Genomic DNA, 22155 nt, shown 5'->3' on the forward strand with positions numbered 1-22155 from the left:
AAGCGAAATATTGGTGAATTTTTGAAGGAAAAATGCTCTTACATTTTGTGCCTTTTTTTAAGTTGGATTTTCATGGGAAACACTCCCAGCAGTGTTCATTGTTTCCAAATATTCCTTCTATTTTCTTTTTTTAAAATTTTTAATTGCAGTAATATTGGATTATAGCATTATATAGCTTTCAGATGGACATCATAATATATTTTGACTTTTGTGTAGATTACATCATGTTCCCAACCCAAAAACTAATTATAGTCTATCCCCTCACATGTGAGCATAATCAGCCCTTTTGCCCTCCCCCTCTTCCCCCGTTGTAACCACCAATCCATTCTCCATTGCTTTGTTTTTGTTTGTCGTTGTTTTTATCTTCTACTTATGAGTGAAATCTTATGGTATTTGACTTTCTCCCTCTGACTTATTTCACTCAGCATACTACCCTCAAGGTCCATCCATACTGTCACAAATGGCAGGATTTCATAATTTCTTATGGCTGAGTAGTAGTCCATTGTGTATAAATACCACATCTTTTTTATGCATTCGTCCCTTGATGGTCACCTAGGTTGTTTCCAAGTCTTGGCTATTGTGTATAATGCTGAAATGAACATAGGGGTGCAAGTATCATTATGCCTTTGTGTTTTCAAGTTCTTTGGATAACTACCCAGCAGTGGGATAGCTGGATCACATGGTAGATCTGTTCTTAATTTTCTGAGGATACTCCATACTGCTTTCCATAGTGGCTACACCAGTTTACATGTTCACCAGCAGTGCACAAGTGTTCCCTTCTCTCAACATCCTCTCCAACATTTGCTGTTTCCTGTCTTGTTAATTATAGTCATTCTGACTGGAGTGAGGTGATACCTAATCGTAGTTTTGATTTGCATTTGCCTGATAGCTAGTGATGTTGAACATCTTTTCATATGCCTGTTGGCCAGCCGTATATCTTGTTTGGAGAAATCCTTATTCAGGTCTTTAGCCCATTTTTTAATGGTTGTTGGTTTTTTTGGTTGTTGAGTTGTATGAGTTCTTTGTATAATTTGGATATTAAGCCCTTATCTGATATATGGTTAGCAAATGTCTTCTCCCAATTGTTACATTGTCTTTTGATTTTGTTGATGGTTTCCTTTGCTGTGCAGAAGATTTTTGCTTTCATGGAGTCCCATTTGTTCATATTTTCTTTTGTTTTCCTTGCCTGGTCAGACATGGTACTTGAACATATGCTGCTCAGACCGATGTCAAAGAGCGTACTGCCTATGTTTTCTTCTAGAAGTTTCATAGTTTCAGATCTTACATTCAAGTCTTTAATCCATTTTGAGTTGATTTTTATGCATGGTGTAAAGTAATGATCTACTTTCATTCTTTTGCATGTGACTGTCCAATTTTCCCAACACCGTTTTTTGAAGAGACTCTCTCTATCATATGCTCTTGGCTCTCTTGTTGCATATTAGCTGTCCATAAACCTGTGGGTTTATTTCTGGGCTCTAGATTCTATTCCATTCATCTGTGTTTCTGCTTTTGTGCCAGTACCATGCTGTTTTGGTTACTATGGCTTTGTAGTATATTTTGAAATCAGACAGTGTGATACCTCCAGCTTTGTTCTTTTTTCTCAGGGATCCTTTGGCTATTTGGGGTCTTTTGTTGTTCTATATAAGTTTTAGGATTCTTTGTTCTATTTCTGAGAATAATGTTGTTGGAACTTTGATAGGGGTTGCGTTGAATCTATAGATTGCTTTAGGAAGTATGGACATTTTCACGATGTTAATTCTTCCAATCCAAGAGCACAGATTATCCATCCATTTCTTTGCATCTTCTTTGATTTCGTTCAACAATGTTTTATAGTTTTCGGTGTACAGACCTCTCACCTCTTTGGTTACGTTGATTTCTAGGTATTTCATTCTTTTTGTTGCAATTGTAAATGGGATTGTATTTTTAATTTCTCTTTCTGCTACTTTGTTGTTAGTGTATAGAAGCAAACCAATTTTTTAATGTTGATTTTGTATCCCACCACTTGACTGTATTCATTTATTGTTTCTAAACATTTTTTAGTGGATTCTTTTTGGGTTTCGATATATAAAATCATGTTGTCTGCAAAGAGTGACAGTGTCAATTCTTCTTTTCCAATATGGATCCTTTCTATTTCTTTTTCATGCCTGATTGCTCTGGCTAGGACATCCAATACTATGTTAAATAAGAGTGGTGACAGTGGGCATCCTTGTCTGCTTCCTGTTCTTAGAGGGATGGCTTTCAGTTTTCCCTGTTGAGGATGATATTTGCTGTGGGTTTGTCATATAGGGCCTTTATTATATTGAGGTATTTCCCTTCTACACCTATTTTATTTAGAGTTTTTATCATACATGGATGCTGGATCTTGTTAAATGCTTTCTGTGCATCTATTGAGATGATCATGTGATTTTTATTCTTCATTTTGTTAATGTGGTGTATCTCGTTGATAGATTTGTGGATGTTGAACCATCCCTGCATCCCCAGAATGAAACCCACTTGAACATGATATATGATCATTTTAATGTATTGTTGTATTTGATTTGCTAGTATTTGGTTGAGGATTTTTGCATCGATGTTCATCAGTGATATTGGCCTGTCATTTTCCTTTTTTTGTGTTGTCCTTCTCTGGTTTCAGTGTCAGGATAATGTTGGCTTCGTAGAATGAGTTAGGAAGCCTCCCCTCCTCTTACGTTTGTTGGAAGAGTTTGAGAAGGATAGTTACTAAGTCTTCTTGGAATGTTTGGTAGAATTCATCAGGGAAGCCATCTGGTCCTGGACTTTTATTTTGGGAGAGGTTTTTATTGCTGTTTGAGCTCCTTACTGGTGATTGGTCTATTCAAATTCTCTACTCCTTCTTGGTCCAGTTTTGGAAGGTTGTATGTTTCTAAGAATTTATGCATTTCTTCTAGATGATCCAATTGTTGGCGTATAGCTTTTCATAGTATTCTCTTATCTTTTCTATTTCGGAGTATTCAGGTGTAATCTTTCCTCTTTCATTTCTGATTTTATTTATTTGAGACTTCTTTTTTTCGTTGGTGAGTCTACCTAAGGGTTTGTCAATTTTGTTTATCTTTTCAAAGAACCAGCTCTTGGTTTTATCATTTTTTTCTCTTTTTTTGGTCTCTCTTTCATTTATTTCGGCTCTGATTTTTATTTCCTTCCTTCTGCTGATTTGGGGCTTTGTTTGTTCTTCTTTTTCCAGTACCCTTAGATGCACTGTTAGATTGTTTATTTGGAATTTTTCTTCTTTGTTGAGGTAGACCTGAATTGCTATAAACCTCTCTCTGAGAACCACTTTTGATGTATCCCATAGATTTTGGCATGTTGTATTTTCACTTTCATGTGTCTCCAGGAATTTTTTTATTTCTTCCTTGATTTCTTCATTGACCCAATCGTTGTTCAGTAGCATTTTGTTTACTCACTGCAGTTTTGTGGCTTTCCTGGTTTTCTTCTTGTAGTTGATTTTTAGTTTCTTACCTTTGTGCTCAGAAAAGATACTTGGTCATATTCTGATCTTGTTAAATTTAGTGAGACTTGATTGTTGCTTAATATGTGATCAGTCTTGGAGAATGTTCCATGTGGATTTGAAAAGAATGTACATTCTGTGGGTTTTGGATGAAATGTTCTATATATATCCACTAAGTCCATCTGGTCAAATGTGTTATTTAAGGCCAGTGTTTCTTTATTGATCTTCTGTTTGAATGATCTATCCATTCGTGTAAGTGGAGTGTAATGTCCCCTACTATTATTGTTACTGTCTATTTCCCCTTTTGTGTCTGTTAATAATCGCTTTATATATTTAAGTGCTCCTATGTTAGGAGCATAGGTATTTACAAGTGTTATATTTTCTTGTTGAATTGTTCCCTGTATTATTATGTAGTGCCCATCTTTGTCTCTTGTTACAGTTTTTGTTTGAAAGTCTATGTTGTCTGATATGAGTATTGCTACCCCTGATTTATTTTCTTTGGCATTTGCATGGAATATCTTTTTCCATCCTTTCAATTTCAGTTTGTGAGTGTCTTTTGATCTGAAGTCTGTCTCTTGTATGCAGCATATGCGTGGGTCTTGTTTTTTATCCAATTGGCCAACCCATGCATTTTGATTGGAACATTTAGTCCAGTGACATTTAAAGTAGCTATTGGCAAATATGCATTTATTGCCATTTTGTTACATTTTTTCCTGGGTGTTTTAGTAGTTCTTCTCTGGTCCACTCTTTTTCTCTTGCTCTCTCCCCTTGTGGTTTGAGGGCTTTCTTTAGTAATATGTGTAATTTTTTTGCCTTAATTTTTTGCTTACTTATTATAGGTTTCTTATTTGTGATTATCATCAGGACCCTATTTAATATTCTATGTATATAACAGTGTACATTGAGTGTTTAGCTTGACTTCTTTCTAAAAGCTCTACTTTTTCACTCCCTTCTACCCACATTTTATGTTTTTGAAATCAGTCTCTAGTTTATTGTGTGTCTATCCATTACCATCTTATCATTGAAATAGGTGTTTTTAGTACATTTGTTGTTTAACCTTCATATTATCTTCACAGATAGTTGTTCTCCTACCTTACTATTTTTTTACCTTTACAAGTGATTTTATTGCCTGTTTCTTTTTTGTTTTTTGATCATTTATTTTATCTCTATTTGTGGTCATTGCTTTCCCACTTAAATAAGTCCCTTCAGCTTTTCTTGTAGAACTGGTTTCTTGATCACAAACTCCTTTAATTTCTGCTTGTCTTGGAAGCTCTTTCTCTCTCCTTCCATTCTGAATGACGGCCTTGATGGATAGAGTATTCTTGGCTGTAGGTTTTTCCTTTTAGCACTTTAAATACGTTGTGCCCTTCTCTTCTCGCCTGTAGGGTCTTGGCTGAGAAGTCCGCTGATTGCCTTATGGGTTTTCCTTTGCATGTCATGTGTGGCCTTTCTCTTGCTGCTTTTAGGGTTCTCTCTTTATCTTTAATTTTGGACATTTTAATTATAATATGTCTTGATGTGAGCCTCTTTGGGCTTATCTTTTTGGAGCTCTCTGTGCTTCCTGCACTTGGATGTCTGTTTCCTTCATTAGGTTAGGAAAATTTTCATCTATTATTTCTTCAAATAAATTTTCTGCCCCTTTGTCTCTCTCTTCTCCTTCTGGGACACCTATAATACTAATGTTGTCATGCTTGACATTGTCCCAGAGTTGCCTTAGACTGTTCTTATTCTTTCTAATTCTTTTTTCTGTTCAGCTTGGATGATTTCCTCTTGTCTTTCGTCTAGCTCGCTGATCCATTCTTCTGCATCCTCTACTCTGCTATTGAGTCCCTTTAGTGAATTTTTCGTTTCCAGTATTGTATTCTTTATTTCTGATTGGTTCTTTTTTTATATTTTCCATTTCTTTGTTGATGAGCTCACTGTGTTCATCCAGTCACCTCCCAATATCTGTGAGCATTCTTATGATATGTTTTTGAACTCTTTGTCGAGTAGGTTGCTTATTTCTGTTTTATTTAGTCCTTTTTCTGGGGTTTTGTCCTGTTCCTTCCTTGGAAAGTATTCCTTTGTTTCCTCATTATGCCTCTTTCTCTGTGCTTATTTCTATGTATTAGTTGAGTCAGCTATGTCTCCTGACATTGGCGAAGGGGTCTTATGTAAGAGATGCCTTTTGAGGCCCAGCAGTGTGCTTCCCTCTCATCACCAGTTCAAATGATCCAGGAGTGACACCTTTGTGGGCTACTTGTGTCTTCCTGCTGTGTCAGGGTTGCTCTTACTGTAGGTACCCAGGAAGTCTAGTCTTTCCTTCCCTGGCCAGCTGTTTGTAAATCTGATTTGTAGAACCTTAGCCTCTTGGCTACAAAGTCTATCAGCACTCCTATTGCATCTTTCTTCTTAATTGTTTTGCGACTCAGTGTAGCTGGTTGCTAAGCTCAGGGGCTTACAGTTGCGCTACTCCTCAGGCCTACAAGCTTATTTTCACTTCTCTTAGGAGTACAGCTGAGTGGGGCTGGCCCTAGGCATGGGAGCACTCAATTGTTTCAGGCTTTGGAAGGTGGGACTGACCCTTTTCTGGCTATTTGTGAAGCACAGGTCTTTTGCCACTGATAAGGCTCATCCCCCACAGGACCACACACACCATCAACACAGTCCTGGCCCATGCACACTTCCCAACCCCTGGGAGCGTACCCTGACACAACACTGCAGAGGTGCCCATCTCTTCAACAATGCCCCCCACCTTTCACCTGCTCCTCACACAGGCCCTGACTTGCAGGGTCAGATACACTTGCCTACCTGTAAGGATCAAGGCACCCAGTAAATGCAGACTAAAAAGTAGCCTGAGGGCTTACTGTTGGGTGGAGCCAGTCCCTAGGGTGGGCTGCCTGCTCTGGCTGAACTGGATTAAATCTGTGCTCTAGTGGATGCAGCAGATCCTTGGGCTGACAGGCCAAGGGAAGCGCCTCAACAGTGCCCACCAGGGTCTGTGTCAGCACCCCTGGACCAGGTCAGAACAATGGCCTCCACCAATGTCTCAGTCTCTGGAGATGTCCCTCCTCTCACCAAGATGCCCCCAGAGCCCACCAGGTGAGCCTTCTTTCAGCAAAGGACTGTCAGCCTTCTCTCTTGTGATTTTAGGTTGCTGCAGTGAGTGAGTTTGTGCATGAGCCCTTTAGGAGGTGGGCCTTTTCACCTCACTCCTCCAGAGAGGGCTGCATACCTTGGGGTGTCTCCTGCCTGGCCAACTGAGAAGCTCAGCTGCTCTCAAAGGTGGCTTTTTTCCTCTCCAGCAGGAATTTCTTCCTCTTCCACCTTAGTGAGGACTGTCCCTTGTTGTGGGGGTTCTGTTTATCTAGGTTTCAGTTTTTTCTATCCAGGGTAATTTTTCAAAAAATAGTTGTAACCTGGTTGTGTTCATGGGAAGAGATGAATTCAGAGTCTGCTGACACCTCTATCTTGATGAGGTCTCTCCTCCCTCTACTCTTTTACTTGTGAACTCTCTGGAGAATTTGTCCAAGCTGGTATCTTTTATTTTTATTTCCCTTCCAAGATCTAGAAGGACATTTCCTCCAATTACCTGCTAGACATGTCCACTTAGGTTTTCTTTCAATACCATAATCTAAGACATGTAAAAGCAACCCTTCACTTTGGCTCACTCTTCTACTTCTCCTCCTGTGGTTAATGTCACCACTTACAATCAGAACTTTGGCTTGTACTTAGGTTTCCCCAATGCTTAATTACTTAGCATGTTCCATGGACCCAGCCCCTACAAGTGTCTCCATTTATTCCTTTTTGTTTCATATTTGTACCACCAGCAAAACTCAGGTTCCTCTTATTTCTCACCAAAATTGTTGCAGTGGTCAACTCTCTGGTCTCCTCAATTCCATGCCACTCACTCTTCAAATCTTCCCTTTATGGCTTCAAGAAGGCTCCTTCCAGAGCCCAATTCCAATTACACTGTACTCCAACTCAGAGATTCTCTGCTGACCCATGTAGTCTCTTTAAACAAGCGTATAGTTTCAAGCCTGGAATTTTATGGTTTTTTGAATTTGAAACCCAATTTAACTGTCCAGGCTTATATAGCATTACTCTAATTAATTATCTATTTAATAATTAAAATATTTATTGCACACCCTAGTCAATGTCCTACAGTGGTCTAATGCTGGCAATAAAATGGTGAGTATAGCATACTGGTCTCATGGAGTTTTCAGTCTGGTGAATGTACAGGCACAAATAAGTTTTATTAGCGAGTTGTACAGGGCTCAACAGCTTATAAAAGGAGAGGTAACCTGCTCAGTTAAATCAGAGGAGACTTCTCAGAGAAAGCTAGGCTCATGCAAACAGCAGGAAATTATTTTTGATTACTGCTGAAAAGACAAGGTGAAACATACTCTTGAAGAAATTAAGTTGAAGTGACAGTGAGGACAGAACCTAGCACACTGTTCCACAGTTGGGCAGACCTCCTTCTCTATTGTTTGAACAGGAGCTTATTCCTGCCTCAGGACATTTGCACTTGCTTCTGATGATCCTGCTCATCATACTCTCACAGCAGGCTCCTTAAAATTCTTCTCACATTCATCTTTCCCTGATCCCCCTATCTAAATTAGTTCCCTACTTATCATTTTCTCTCCTAACACCCTATTTTCTTTATATGTGATTATCTTGATTTTTCTTCCATTTAGATATTTATTGATTGTCTTCTCCAGTATATTGTAAGCTCCAAAAGGCCAGGCTCCTGCATATCTTTTTTTTTTAACTTGTTGAATGTTACTTATTTATTTATTTTTGTGGAAGATCAGCCCTGAATTAACATCTGCTCCTAATCATCCTCTTTTTGCTGAGGAAGACTGGCCCTGAGCTAACATCCGTGACCATCTTCCTCTACTTTGTATGTTGGATGCCTACCACAGCATGGCTTGCCAATTGATGTCATGCCTGCACCCGGGATCCAAACCAACGAATCCTGGGCCACCAAAGCGAAATGTGGGCACGTACCCGCTGTGCCACCAGGCTGGCCCCATCCTGCCTCTCTTATTCACATCACCTAGCCCAATGTCTGATAGGTAGTTAGTTGATGGTAGGTGCTTAATACAGGCTGAAAAATGAAAGAGAATAAAGAACAAAAATACATATGTACATGTAAGAAAAATAATGAAAGATAAGTGCATACATAAGAAGACTTATTCTATTTTGAGTTAATAATTGATTTTTCACAAAGGTAACTATGTTATATTCCCTTAACATAGCAAAATTCCCTTAATGATGAAGCTCCTGCTCTATTTTCACCAATTCTCTATCCAAGAGGAGAAATATCCTTTGTTCTTTGGATAATCTTAGGTTTATTTTTAAAAGTAAGCCACTGGAAACTTCCTTTGAAGTGCAGAAAAATTAAGAGGGATTAATGGATAGAGAGATAGGTTAATGGATAGATATGAAATGGAACAATTTTACTAAACTGTTCAAGTTGAAATTTAAGTGATGGCTATACGGATGTTCACTGCAAAATTCTTTCAACATTGCTGTGTGTTTGCAAAGTTTCATACATGAAATCAAGAAAGAAGAAGTACATACTGAGTATAGTCTTGCCCTCAATAAAGTTGAAGTTCAATCTCCTTTATTTTCAGCGTCTTTAATGTTGGTGATTAGCAGGGAAATAATCAAGTCCTTTATTATGTACCGTTTAAGAAACAGACGGTATACTTATATCTGGTATGATTTCCAACAATACGAATTATGTGCTCACATGGTTAAACAAAAGTTTGATTACTTAGAACCCCTGGCTCTGTATTATCCCTCCAGCCTGAGATGTGCATGGTGGTCCCAGGGGATTTAATACAGTCAGACATGCAGCGTGACCGTGGGTGTTACTTGTTGGAACAGGAGAAATTATTTTTTCCCCTGTGACTCATTAGCCTCTCATCTGTGGAAAAGTGCTCCTGTCATTGTTCAAATCATTGAGTCTCTTTCCATATTTTGTGTCTGTGTGAATCCATGGCCATTCTTACTTTTGGTGGCTCTAGAATGGGAGGAACCCTCATATAATAATAATAATAATAATAATAATAATAATAATAATCGCCAGCGTCTGAAAGAGCGTTCTCAGCTTATGAAACTGTTCCACTTGCCCTACTTCATTTGATCGTCCAAAATATGCTTTGATGCACAGAGGTCGGGTAATATCATGTCCCATATCAATTTTACAGATTGAGGTAGGAATTGTATAAATGACCTTGACAATTTCATTGCAGAGTATTCAGTGACGGAGTAGAAATTTGAATCTAGGTTCCTGACTTCTAATCCAGTCACCCTTCCTTAATGTTGAACTAAATATGCACACAATTTCTCACAGCCTAATTTGAACAAGAGGAGTGAAGTCTTAGAGGACACAGGGTCCAGGACGACCTCATGAAAATAGCCACAGCAGAGGTGAATTTCTCTTTGTTTGAATTCATGCTAAGTCACCACAAAATCTCAAAACTATTTCTTATAATTTTCTTCCATGTTTAATGCAGTTCCTGTCCTTTCTGGAAGGTTAAATCTCACCGTGACTCCTCCCAAGTGAAATTTCTCTGAGCTGCATACTCTTTCAGGATTGTTGAGTAGAAGTTAGTCATCAGGAACTCTTTCTAAGTTGCTGCTGTGCCTGTCATAGGCTCCTCTCACTTTCCCCTCCCCAGGCATCTGTTCTTGCTGAGATGGAAAGATAACTATGTTAATACTTATTCCATCAGCTTCTGGGAAACTATTAAAGATATTCCACAAATGCCAACTGACCATGTCTTCTGCACTTGATCTTTGCCCAAAAGCTGAGAAGTGATTGCCCTTCTCTTCTAATGTCTCTTAATTCACCTTTATTTTGAATTTCCTGGCATGGAAATTAATAATCATTGACTACGCAGTCAGTCATCCCTGAGTCTGAAAACTTTTCCTTCATTTCCTACCTGTGACATCAAGCAAGTTACTTGTCCTCCCTAAGCCCCAAGCTTTTCATCTACAAAATAAGATTAATTACAGAGCTTGCCCCATGGGGCTGTTATAAGGATTAAATGGAATAATGCCCATGAAGGGTGTTGCTCATTTCTTATTGTTCAGTAGATAGTCTTAAGTATTGGTAAGTATTTTAATAATTCATAGTTAGAATATAAAAGTGCTTTTCATATAATTGACAAAAATTACCTTTGTATCTAATTAGAGTGAATTATATTCAGATAGATCTATTCCTTCCTTCATCCCTCCCCCTCTCTTTCTCTTCATCCCTCCCTACCTCACTCTCTCCCTTCTCTCCTCCCTCCCTGCCTTCCTTCCTTCCTTCCGTTTTTCCTTCCTTCCATCTGCACATCTCTATTGAGTGTCTTTACCATGTCAGGCAGTCCCTGTCCTTAAGGTTGTTGAGGGCTTCTGTGGAAGACAAAGAGATTAATTAAGCAATAATACAAATAAATGTAAAATTACATCTGTAATAATTGCTACACAGCATATAACAGGAGGCCTTGACTTAGTGGGGAAGATTCCCGGAGGTGTGATAATGGTGTTGAGATGTGCAGGTGAGTAGCAGCTAACCAGGTGAGAAGGAGCGAGGGTAGGAAGAATGAGAGAGCAGTTGAGACACTGGGTTCAGGAGCAAAGACCCTGTGGCAGAAGGGAGTTTGATGATTTGAAAGAAGCCTTTGGAGCTGAAGTAGAGGAAGCAAGGGCCGGAATAGTACAAGGCAGGGCAGGGTGCATAGGGAAGGGCTAATGCAGGGAAAGTCAGTTGGAAATCATCAGGGTTGGTCCAACCAGAGCCATGGGAATCCATTGAAGAATTTTAAGTAGAGGTGTAACATAACTCTCAAGAGTCATTTACCTTAAAGTAGTAGAAGGTTCGCTGATTAAGCTATCTTCCTTTGTACAACCATAGATCAGAACCCTATAGTACAGAGGGCAGAAATCAAATGACGTGGAGGAAGGATTATCTAAATTCTAACTCAGTGCTGAGTGGTCTGGGAAGTTGTGGAAGTAAGAGGGTTTCCTTCTTATCCTCTGAGTATTTTATTGAACAAGTAATGGAAATGCAGTCATATGCATCACCAAGTGCAAATACCAGTCGCTGCAGAGTGAGAGAGAGAAAGCAGTTGAGTTATTAAATTCAGGAAAGTGACTGTTTTATTGACTAGCAAACAGCAAGTACAAATTTACTCCATCATACATCTTTATTCTCACCAAGTACATTTTTGAACTGATTTCACATTTCCCCTGCATCATGTGTCTAAATCTCCCAAGTTTATTTACTTGTACATAACCTACTCCATTTGTGGAACTACAAAGTTGGCCTGTCTTGACACCAAGGAAGGAATGCCTTGGAAGTCATAAGTTTGCCCAGGGAGAGCTCTGGTTGCTGTTTCTAGAGAACAAATGATGCTATTTCTAGGAGAACAAACGATGCTTGAGCATCTCTACATGTTGGACAAGATAAGACAGAGAAAACCAACCAATATACAACACTCCCACTTGCAATCTTTATTTTAGGCAGGAGAAATTGTTTATAGATCCACCAGCAGGAGAAATGTGGGCTCTTGCCAGATCCATCCAGGGCTTATACAGACCTGCATCACTTAGTGACAGGGATATATCCTAAGAAGTGTGTCGTTAGCTGATTTCACCATTGTGTGAACATAATAGAGTGTACTCATGCAAACTCAGATGGTATGGTGTACTACACACCTAGGCTATATGGCATAGCCTATTGCACTTAGGCAACATGATATATATGAGGCTGCTGCTGGTATAACCCGGAGTATTATTTTAAAGTAAACTTTTTTTATAAGTAGAAAGAGTACATTCTAAAATAAGGATAAAAGTATAGTATAGTAAATATGTAAACCAGTAACATAGTCGTTTAGTATCGTTACCAAGCATTATGTACTGTACATAATGGTACAGGCTATACTCTTATTTGACTGTCAGAGCAGTAGTTTTGTTTCTACCAGCATCATCATAAACATGTGTGTAACATGTGCTACAATGTTTTGACAGCAATCACATCACTAGGTGATAGGAATTTTTCAGCTCCATCAAAGTTTTATGGGACCACTGTTGCATATGCAGTCCATTATTGATTGAAACATCATTAGGTGATGCATGGCTTTATTATGAGAATCAGGAAGTCAAGAAAGCCTTTTTTCCCTTTTCATCCTCTGCCCAATTTCTCTATTTGATGTGTTTTTTGATATTATTACTATTTCAATGTCCAATTCTCCCAGGCAACTAGTTGTTATTTTCTTAGGTTTGACATGCATGGCTAACTCCCCACAACTGGGGACCAATTTAATGTATTGTCCTATATTGCTGCACCTTGTACCACTCTGGCCCTTGTGCCCTCTGCTTCAGCCCCCATGGCTACTTTCAAGTCATCATACTCCTTTCTGCCACCAGGTCTTTGTTTCTGAACCCAGAGATTTAATTATGAAACAAACAAACAAAAAGAATATATTGCAGTCTGTGGCGTAAGGCAATGAAATGCTCCCTGGTAGAATATTAGACAACAGAGAAATCCATAATGCTGACTCACTTGGAGCCCGGGATGGAAGCTTGTGCTGTTGTGCATTCCCTCCCTGCATCCTAAGGTCAGCTGTAACATGCTCCCATGAATGGATGAGCAAAAGAACAGACACTAGATATCTTTATAGTACTCAGACTGTCCACTCATTCTTCTAGTATTGAAACTTTCTCATCTTAAGACATGTGTAATTCGATGCCAAGCCTGAAAAGTGCATTGACAGAGCCTTGGGTCTACATTATAGAAAAAAACCTCTTTTTTTCTTTAGGGTCACTCAATAACGAGGTACCATAGCTCTTCTCTGGTGGGTGGAGACTAGGCAAACAAGGCTTATGCTCAGGGACAGAGTAATTTTTAGCAGAAGACCAGTGATCTTTAAATGTTGAACCTTAACCTGCTTGATCAGTTACTTTTGGGCCTGGATGTGGAAAGCTCCTTTAAGAGGTTTTATAAATCGGAGAGAAAATATATATCTATACACATTAATTACACAAATGCATGTGAAATAGTGAAAATCTAAAGTGAATATTGAAATATTTAAAGAGACTTTAATGTTAATTATACTCAATTTTTAAAGAAAATGAAATTCACCCATTTGAAAGAGGACTAAGCAAAAATTTGTCCTTCACTAGGAACTTCTTAAATACATTATTCTCATCTAAAAACAATTTCACTATTTTCCAAAGTACCTCATTCGAGGTCTGTCATTTAGCCAACTTCTGCAATGCCTTCTTCATCAGTAAATCTTTACCTGCTCCCTCAATTTATGCCTGGTGACCAAGGTAATCTGACCAAGGTATATTGGTAAAACTAAGTTCAAGATTCTATTGAAAAAATGAAAACATTGGCTCCCATTTCCCTGTTGTCACCCGGCCCAAAGCCACTTTGTGTTTCCTCTGCTTCTTATTTGCAGAGAAACACTTCAGAGAAGGAGGTTATCATGTGTCCTCAGAATTCACACTCTGGCACACTCAGTGATGACAATGGTGCTCACAGTTAAACAGGAAAGAACTCTTGCACATTCACCAACCCCCTTCAGAGATGCAATTATGTGCATATTAAGTCTGAGATTCTGCATCATGTTTCCGCATTCCATAGTAAGCATCCATCCAGAGGGCTCCAGATTTGTTCTGTGCCTTGTGGGAGGGGTAAACAAAATCATCAGGAGGTGAGGCTCTAATATACAAGGAGCTACTCCACAGATCATTTGTTCTTTTACCTGGTTCAGAGCAACAACATCATCTTCAACTATATTTGAATAATCTCTTTTTCTGTTGCCAAGTGGTGGGAGACAAACACACTGAACTGTTTTGTGGCAGGTGTATTCACCTTTCTTTTATGGGAAAGATTGAGCTTTTCTTTCATTTTATTCTCTTCTGAAACCCAAACTATCATCTATCCTTTTCTCTACTATTTAAAATAAAAAGACTTCTCTGACTCACTGTAAGATAAACCAGATACTTGTAAACCACCCCATCGTATATTCACCTACCCATCCTATTTTATAATGTGAAAGACATTATTCTAGGCTCTGTGTATACAGAAATGAATAGGATAGATGCATGTCCTGTCCACAAGGAGTTTCTGGTCTACACTGGGAGATGCATATTAAATAATTCATTAACCAATGCATAATTTAATCATGGTTGTGAAAAACTTCATGAATGAAGAGATCTAGGTGTTACAAGAGCATGTGATGAAATTAATCTTGGGGTAAGGGAAGAGTGAGATGAGGAAAAGGCATTAGACATGAGCCTTGGAGAGTGAATGCAAATTGACAAACTGATATGAAGGTGGATTGGAAGAGTGTGTGGGAACTTAACACCTAGAACACTGGGCCTTTTTAAAATTCAATTTTATGTTTTTTCCTGGTTAGAAAAGCAACATATCAGAGAAGAATCCTGAAGAATTAATTCAGTTGTGCAATCTCTCAATTTCAATGATCACTCCTCTTATCCAGTCCACCATCACCTCTTAGACCTGGACTATACAAAATCTCCCCAACTGGACTCTGAACTTATAGTGTTCACTAACCTCTTTCTACTCCGCATCCAGAATGAATGATCTTTTAAAATCTCAAAGTATATCATGTTCCTTAACTACTTAAAACATTTTAATTGTGGCCAGCTGTACTTCAAATAAAATCCAAACCCCATCGAAGTATAGGTGTGATCTTGCACCTGTCACCTCTTTAACTCTTTCCATGCACTGTCACACTCTCACTTAACAACTCCAGGCACACCAGCCTTCATTTTCAGTTCCTCCAACAGCCTTTTTTATATCTGTGGCTCAAGCCTCAGAGGAAGTTTTCGTTGAAAAATAACAAAAAAGTTATATAAAATTAAACTCCTTGTCAAAACCTCATTAAAAAAGAGTTGTTGTTATTACCTGTGATGCACCAACAAAAATAAAGAACCAAGCCATTTTTATTAATCTTATGGTAAAAGTACACTTTTCTTCAATCACTTTGTCTACCTGCAGATACCCCCACAATCTTCCTTTTGTGTTCTCCTCTTTGCTCTGTTGTTGTTTGGTTTGGTATGCTTTTTTGCCCAGAATCAAAATAGAAAAGGGCATTTAATGCATCCTGGTCTGGCAATCTTTTCCTGCCCCTCTCCACCTGGCTTACCTATGCTCTCATTTGGGACTCTTTCTGACCTTTGCATAGAGATAATAGGCTGCCTACATATCAGAGTTCCCATCACGTCTCCTTTGCATACTATAGCATGGTCTGCATCAATGAGTATTTGTGAAAAACAAATCAGGGGTTCAGCTCCAAATCATATGTGTGTGGCTTATTAAGATATCTGAAATAAGAACCCACCCTCTAAGAATTCTTAGCTAAATGTATTTTGAGGAGGGGATCAACAGACAAGAAACAATAGTAGAATTGACCCAGAATATATTTAACACCTATCATATAAATGCAAAGTCCCAGGATAGCCATGAAATACAAAAATCTTTATTTTTAACTTTTTTATTGAGGTAGCATTGGTCTCTATAGTGCATAACTTTAAACACACACACACACACACACACACACATATATACACATTTCAGGTGTGCATCATTATATTTAAACTTCTGTATAGTCAGCATCGTGTTCACCTCCAAAAGTCTAGTTGCCATCTGTCACCATACACATGTGTGCCTTTACCCTTTTGGTCCCCTCCATTGCCTTTCACCGCTGATAACTGCCAATCAGTTCTCTGCATCTATGTGTTTGTTATTTTAACTTCCAAGCATGAGGGAAAAGGTACGGAATTTGTGTTTCTCCGTCTGAGTTATTTCACTTAGCATAATACCCTCAACGTCCAACATGTTGTCAAAAATGGCAAGATTTCATCATTTTTTGTGGATGAGTGATATTCCATTATATATATATATACACCATGTCTTCTTGATCCATTCATCCAGTGATGACCACTTAATTGCTGGCATGTAGGAAGCTTTGCAGGAGAAGCTTGAGTTTTGGAGTCAGAAGACCTATGTTTGTGTTTTCATGTTAACAGGATGTGTGAATTTAGTCAAGTGTCTTTCTGTACTTGTTCTCTCATCTATAAAATGTCTCTAACACCTACATGCAAAGAAGATTAAGTGCATGTAAAAGAGTTTCCTAAGCTCCAAAATATTTGCTGTGATGATGATGATGAAGATAAGAATGAGGATGACAAACTGTTGGCTATAGTTCAAGTACTGTGCTAAGCATTTTACATAGATAATTTCAGTAAACTCTCATCAATATATCTATGAATTAGGTTCTATCATAATCTCCATGTTATAGATAAGATTCTGAGAGGAGACTATTTTTCCAAGGTCACATAGCAGGTTTAACTGTGGAACTAAAATGTGAACTCGTATCTATCTGGGTCCATAGTTAACACTCAACTGCCATGTTATATATCCAATATATAAGGGTCAAACATCCTTACCTTTGGGAAATGCTTTATTAAAAGGCCATTGACTCTGGGTTATAGACCTTGGGTCCCGCCTGGTTCTATAACTTATTCTATATGTGACATTGGGTGAGTCCCAATCTCTCAGGACCTAACCAATTAAATCAGGGAGTTGAACTATGGGCTCTCTCAGGTTCATTGCTTTAGGGCCATTGGATATTTTATAATCTTTGTTTCAGTTGGTATGCTAGACATAGTTCATTAAGTAATTAGCAATCCAAGTCACCTTGGCTATATGCCAAATGAATGGAGTATACTACAGATATCAGAGGGAGTTAAAGGGTAAAGCTATACCAGGTGGTGAAGGCTTTTTGGAGAAGATGGGCCTGAGCCATGTATTATTTCCCTCCATAGCACTATATTTACAAATATTTTATTTTTGGTTAACCTAATGTGGTGTCATGGCCTGGCCTAAATAGGCAATTACAGCTCTTTCAGGGGAGAAGAGCAATCCAGTAAGCCCTAGAGAGACTCAGGCAGGAAGAAAAAGTTGGTGGTTGCATGCTTCCTGCCACCACCACAGTGTAGGGACAGCATTTTATCAACAGCAATGAGTCAGCTAGAAGTTGTAGCCAAAAGCCCAAGAGTTATTTGGAGTTGAATTTTCTTTCCTCGATGAGGCCTGTGGGAGCCTCATCCATCCACACCATCCTTGCCCTTGTGAGAGTGAGGATCTAGGCAGTGATTCTCTACCAGGGGTGATTTTGTCCCCCAGTGAACAATTGGCAAATATCTAGAGACAGTTTGACTGTCATTACTTAGCAGGGGAAGCTGGGGGAGCCTGCTATCTACATCTGGTGGTTAGAGGCCAGGAATGCTATTGAACATCCTGCAATGCTCAGCACAGCACCACCACCCCTTCACCTCTAGTAATACAGAATTATCTGACCCAAAAGGTCAATACTGCTAAGGTTGGGAAACTCTGACATAAGGGAACAGTATTTACAACAAAGACAGAGAAGCTAATTCACTAAGAGCAGCTATGAATAGAAGCTTCTTATTTCTATTCTCACCTCCCACTCCAACATCAGAAGGAATAGAGAGGAAAGCACCTCCAGTCACTAGATCAACACGTGCAAGGTCTTTGGGCAGGGTGGGAAAAGCTTTACACTGAATATGAGGTTGATTTTTTAACAGCTTCCTATTCTAAAAGATTTGAGACTCACAAAAGTTGCAAAAATTATAGTTTCCCATGTACCCTTCACGTAGCTTCTCCTTCTCCAGATAATGACGTGTTACGTAACCATAGTACATAGTCAAAACCAGAATACTGACTATGATGCAATACTTTCAAGTCAGCTACAGACACTATTCAGGTTTCACCAGCATTTGTATGCAATCCTTTTGTCTATTTGTTTGTTTCGGTGTACAGTTCTATAAAGTTTTATCACATGTGTAGATTCAATCATCACCACAATCAAGATACAGAACCGTTCCATCACCACAACAAAAATCTCTCTCATGTTACCTGTCAATAGTCACATCCTTACCCCAGCACTCATATCTGGTTACCACTGATCTGTTCTCTATCACTATAGTTTTCTCACCTCAATAATGTTACGTAAATGGAATCATACAGTATATAGCATTTTGAGGGTTTTTTTTTCTTTATTTCCACTTAGTATAATGCCCTTGAGAGTCATCCAAGTTGGTGTATATTTCAATAATTTATTCCTTCTCATTGATGAATACTATTCCATTCTAAGTATGTACTGCAGCTTGTTTAACCATCTCCTTGTTGAAGGACATCTGGGTGGTTTCCAGTTTGGGGTATGGTAAGTAAAGCTGCTATAAACTTTTGTGTTCAGCTTTTATGTGAAACTAAGTGCTCATTTCTCTAGGACAAATACCCAGGAGTGCAGCTGCTGCATCATTCATATGATAAGTGTACATGCACCTTTATAAGAATCTGCAAAACTGTTTTCAAATGGGTCTGCACCATTTTACATTCCCATCAGGAAAGCATGTGAGATCTTTTAACTTGGAGACTTTCAAAATATAAGACTTTTAAAATGGAAAGTGCCTTGCTTTAGTGACCCAAATGAGGTGGTTTTAATAACTAAAATGACAGCATAGCTAAGTCATCTGATTGTGATCATATTAAGGAAACTCACTGTCCACCTGGAAAGGGAGGTCCCAAAGAGCATGGGAGGTAGCAGTCATTAAAGAAAATAAACCAGTTTATCTTTATACCTAAATAAGTAGGGATTCCACAATCAAACATTCTATCAATAATTGTCATCTTCTTTGAAAGGCAAATTTCTCTTTCCAGTTTTTACTTTTTAAAGACAAAGATAACTGCCACCCGGAGCTTCTGATTGCCATATGTTTAATTCATAGTATCATCCAGAAATCAACAAATTCCAGCCAATTGCAAAGAACCTGACTTCCTAGTGTGTCTGGTTGACCTTATGTGAAAAATAGGTATTTTTAATACACCTAGAAACAACTGGGTCTGTCAATTAATGATATGAGTATGATAGCATGTAAGTTAAGTTATGTTACTTCTCTAATCTATTACAAATTGTAACAAACAACAGTTACTACATCATACTTTCTATACAATTTGATAAGGTACATAAATGAGTTAACACAATGCCTGAGACAGAGTGAATATTTAATAAATATTTACTATATTTAGGCGAAAATGACATGTAAGAGGGTGGAACAAACTCAATCACCAAAATTGATTTCTGGTGATGAATAATGCATTAATATTAAAAGAGATGTCAGGATGATAGGCTGTTTTAGAATACAGTTCAATTAGTGTTGAGGCAGATTGAGTATAATTTGCTAACTGTTATCTAGCAGATATGAGGAAAGAAATATTTAGATCTACACTTATCCAATGAACTAGCCACTAGCTACATGTGGCTATTTATATTTAAATTTGAATGAATTCAATGAAATTAAAAATTTAGTCTCAGTAACCACATTTCAACACTAGCCACACTTCAAGTCATCAATAGGCATGTATGGCTAGTGCCTACTGTCTTGGACAGCACAGATATAGAACATTGCCATCATGGCAGAAAGTTCTGTTGGACAGAGCAGAAGGATCCTCAGACCTTTAATCATACTTCTAATATACTTGAACTTTTTAATAATATTATGTATTCTGTTTTTTGTGTTTAAAAAAACCTTTGCAAGAATAATTCTATAGGCTTCACCAGATTGCCAAATATGATTTAGAGCCATAGTAAAAGATCAAAACTAGAGGTAGAGACCTGATACACCATTGTCCTGAAGAATGAGAGTCAATGCTCTTGCACAAGGAGAGAAGGTATTTGCGAAGGAGGCAGAATCTTAGCAAATGTTCACCTGACAGGAGGAGAAGCTGATGAATGACTGGAGAAGGCAAAGATCTAAGAGAGTTCAGTATCGAGGAGCCAGAAGAAGAAAGAGTGGGCTGCTGAACTGGGTCAAATGCTACAAGATGAAGAGGTTGAATACTGAGCTCAACCTCAGCAACCTTAGTTGCTCCTGGTTTGAGCAACTAAGCAGTCGTGGTAACCCAGTGGAGACGTTTCTGTGTTTGATGGGGCTAGAAGCCAGTTTACACGGAACTGAGTGCGTCCTTCAGAACAGTATCAGTACTAAAAACTCTGCATTCAAGAATTTGGCAAGAGTGAAGGAAAAGAAAGGAAGGTAGCTTGAGGATATAGAATGAAACATTTTTTTAATGGACTTGCGGTTATTTGGAGACAGAGGAAAATGAATTCATGGTCAGAGAAATACCAAGAATGTTCTATTGGAGGTGGGACAGAACACAAGAGAATAGGCTGTGTTATAGCCAATATTTCTCCACTTGCCCTTCATCTCTATGTGGAGGAAGCCCCTCATCTTGGGGCCATCCCTGAGTAGGCTAGAAGGCAGTGACAGTGTCCCAGTACTAGCTTTGCAGGGCAAATCTTTCATTTAGGAATCTCCAGTTCCAAAAAGTCTGTTTAGGACCTTTTCATTCTTCAAACCTCACCTTAGGGTCACTTCCACCAAGTCTTCCCTGAATTCCCAAAGACATTTTGGGCCCTCTCTTTTCTATGATATGATAACAACCTATAAATGTTTCTCTCGCACATTGAATAAAAACACTTAAGCATTAGTATTTTGTCTAGGTCTTTTCGGTATCCTCAACAGCCAGCTTGTAAAAGGAGCTTTGCAAATATTTGTTGGATAAATAAACTAATGAACATGATGTCACTATAGTGTTCCCTTTAGCCTTTCAAAAGGTCTTCCTAAAAACCTATACTATAATTAGTGAGGGAAATTCCTTTTACTAGATTGGAATTACAAAGGCCAAAAAGGAGCAAAATAAGGACTCTTACAACCAACTGAAATGATTGGCAAATCCCATATCACTCAAACACGCTAGCTATGAATATTTAACACTATTCATACTTACTTGCCTATGATAAAATTAGCAGAGTTTCTTGGATTCATACAGGCCAGGAATCAAATCCCACTTCTTCAGTCTCTTGCTAAATATATGACCCAGAATTAGGTGCTTAACCTCTCAGATGTTCAATTTCCTCATCTGTAAGATAGGAGTGAAAATACCTACCTGTCTATTGTGAAGAAGAAACAAATAACAGATGTGAAGAACATAGCCAAGAGTAGAAACTCCATAAATGTTAGCTAAATGTATTTGTCATCTTGAGTGTTTAATCTGGGAGGTACGGAAAATATAGGATTAAAAGGGAGTGGTGGCAAAAGTTCAGTCTTAAATCCACGTGATAATTTGCTTGATGACTTTGAATTCTTTGACCCTTGGAAAGCCATAATGATTTCATATAGGCTGGAACATAATGCTTTTCTAGTTTTTTGTTGTAATTGTTCTTTAACATTATTCTGATAAAAGTAGTTCCAGACACTAAATGTTGGCAAGAACATCCCAAATCAAGCACTTTTATTGCTACCCCTTGCCATTATATGGCATAAGAACCTCAGAGTTTACTTGTTACAGAGAAAATAAAATGACAGAGGATGCCCCAGCATCATTTTGTGGCAGTCACTCTCATTACTCTTGAGCATTTTGTTACACAAAACTATTTTTAGCAGTTAACATTTAGTGATTCTTCCATTATGCCATACATTGAGCTACATGCATTTCCTTACTCCTCACAACAACCCATAAGAAGGGTGCACAGTGCCCCTATTTCCCACTCACTTGCTGTGTAAGTTAGGACTACTCACTTGCCCTCTCT

The 22155-nt window shown here is 38.4% G+C and overlaps 1 long non-coding RNA gene across 1 annotated transcript in view; it reads right to left on the minus strand.

Moving 5' to 3' along the window:
• Positions 1-9937: 9937 nt before the first annotated feature.
• The window catches only part of LOC139074354 (uncharacterized), a 75393-nt gene continuing 63175 nt past the window's right edge, over positions 9938-22155 (minus strand). Inside the window, exons 3-5 of the long non-coding RNA XR_011523877.1 lie at positions 21354-21485; positions 10816-10855; positions 9938-10147 (exon numbers count right to left, since the gene is read on the minus strand). This is a non-coding gene — a long non-coding RNA (uncharacterized lncRNA). The remainder of the gene's footprint in view (positions 10148-10815; positions 10856-21353; positions 21486-22155) is intronic.

The sequence above is a fragment of the Equus przewalskii genome, chromosome 11 (assembly GCF_037783145.1).
Source record: "Equus przewalskii isolate Varuska chromosome 11, EquPr2, whole genome shotgun sequence".
Taxonomy (NCBI): Eukaryota; Metazoa; Chordata; class Mammalia; order Perissodactyla; family Equidae; genus Equus; species Equus przewalskii.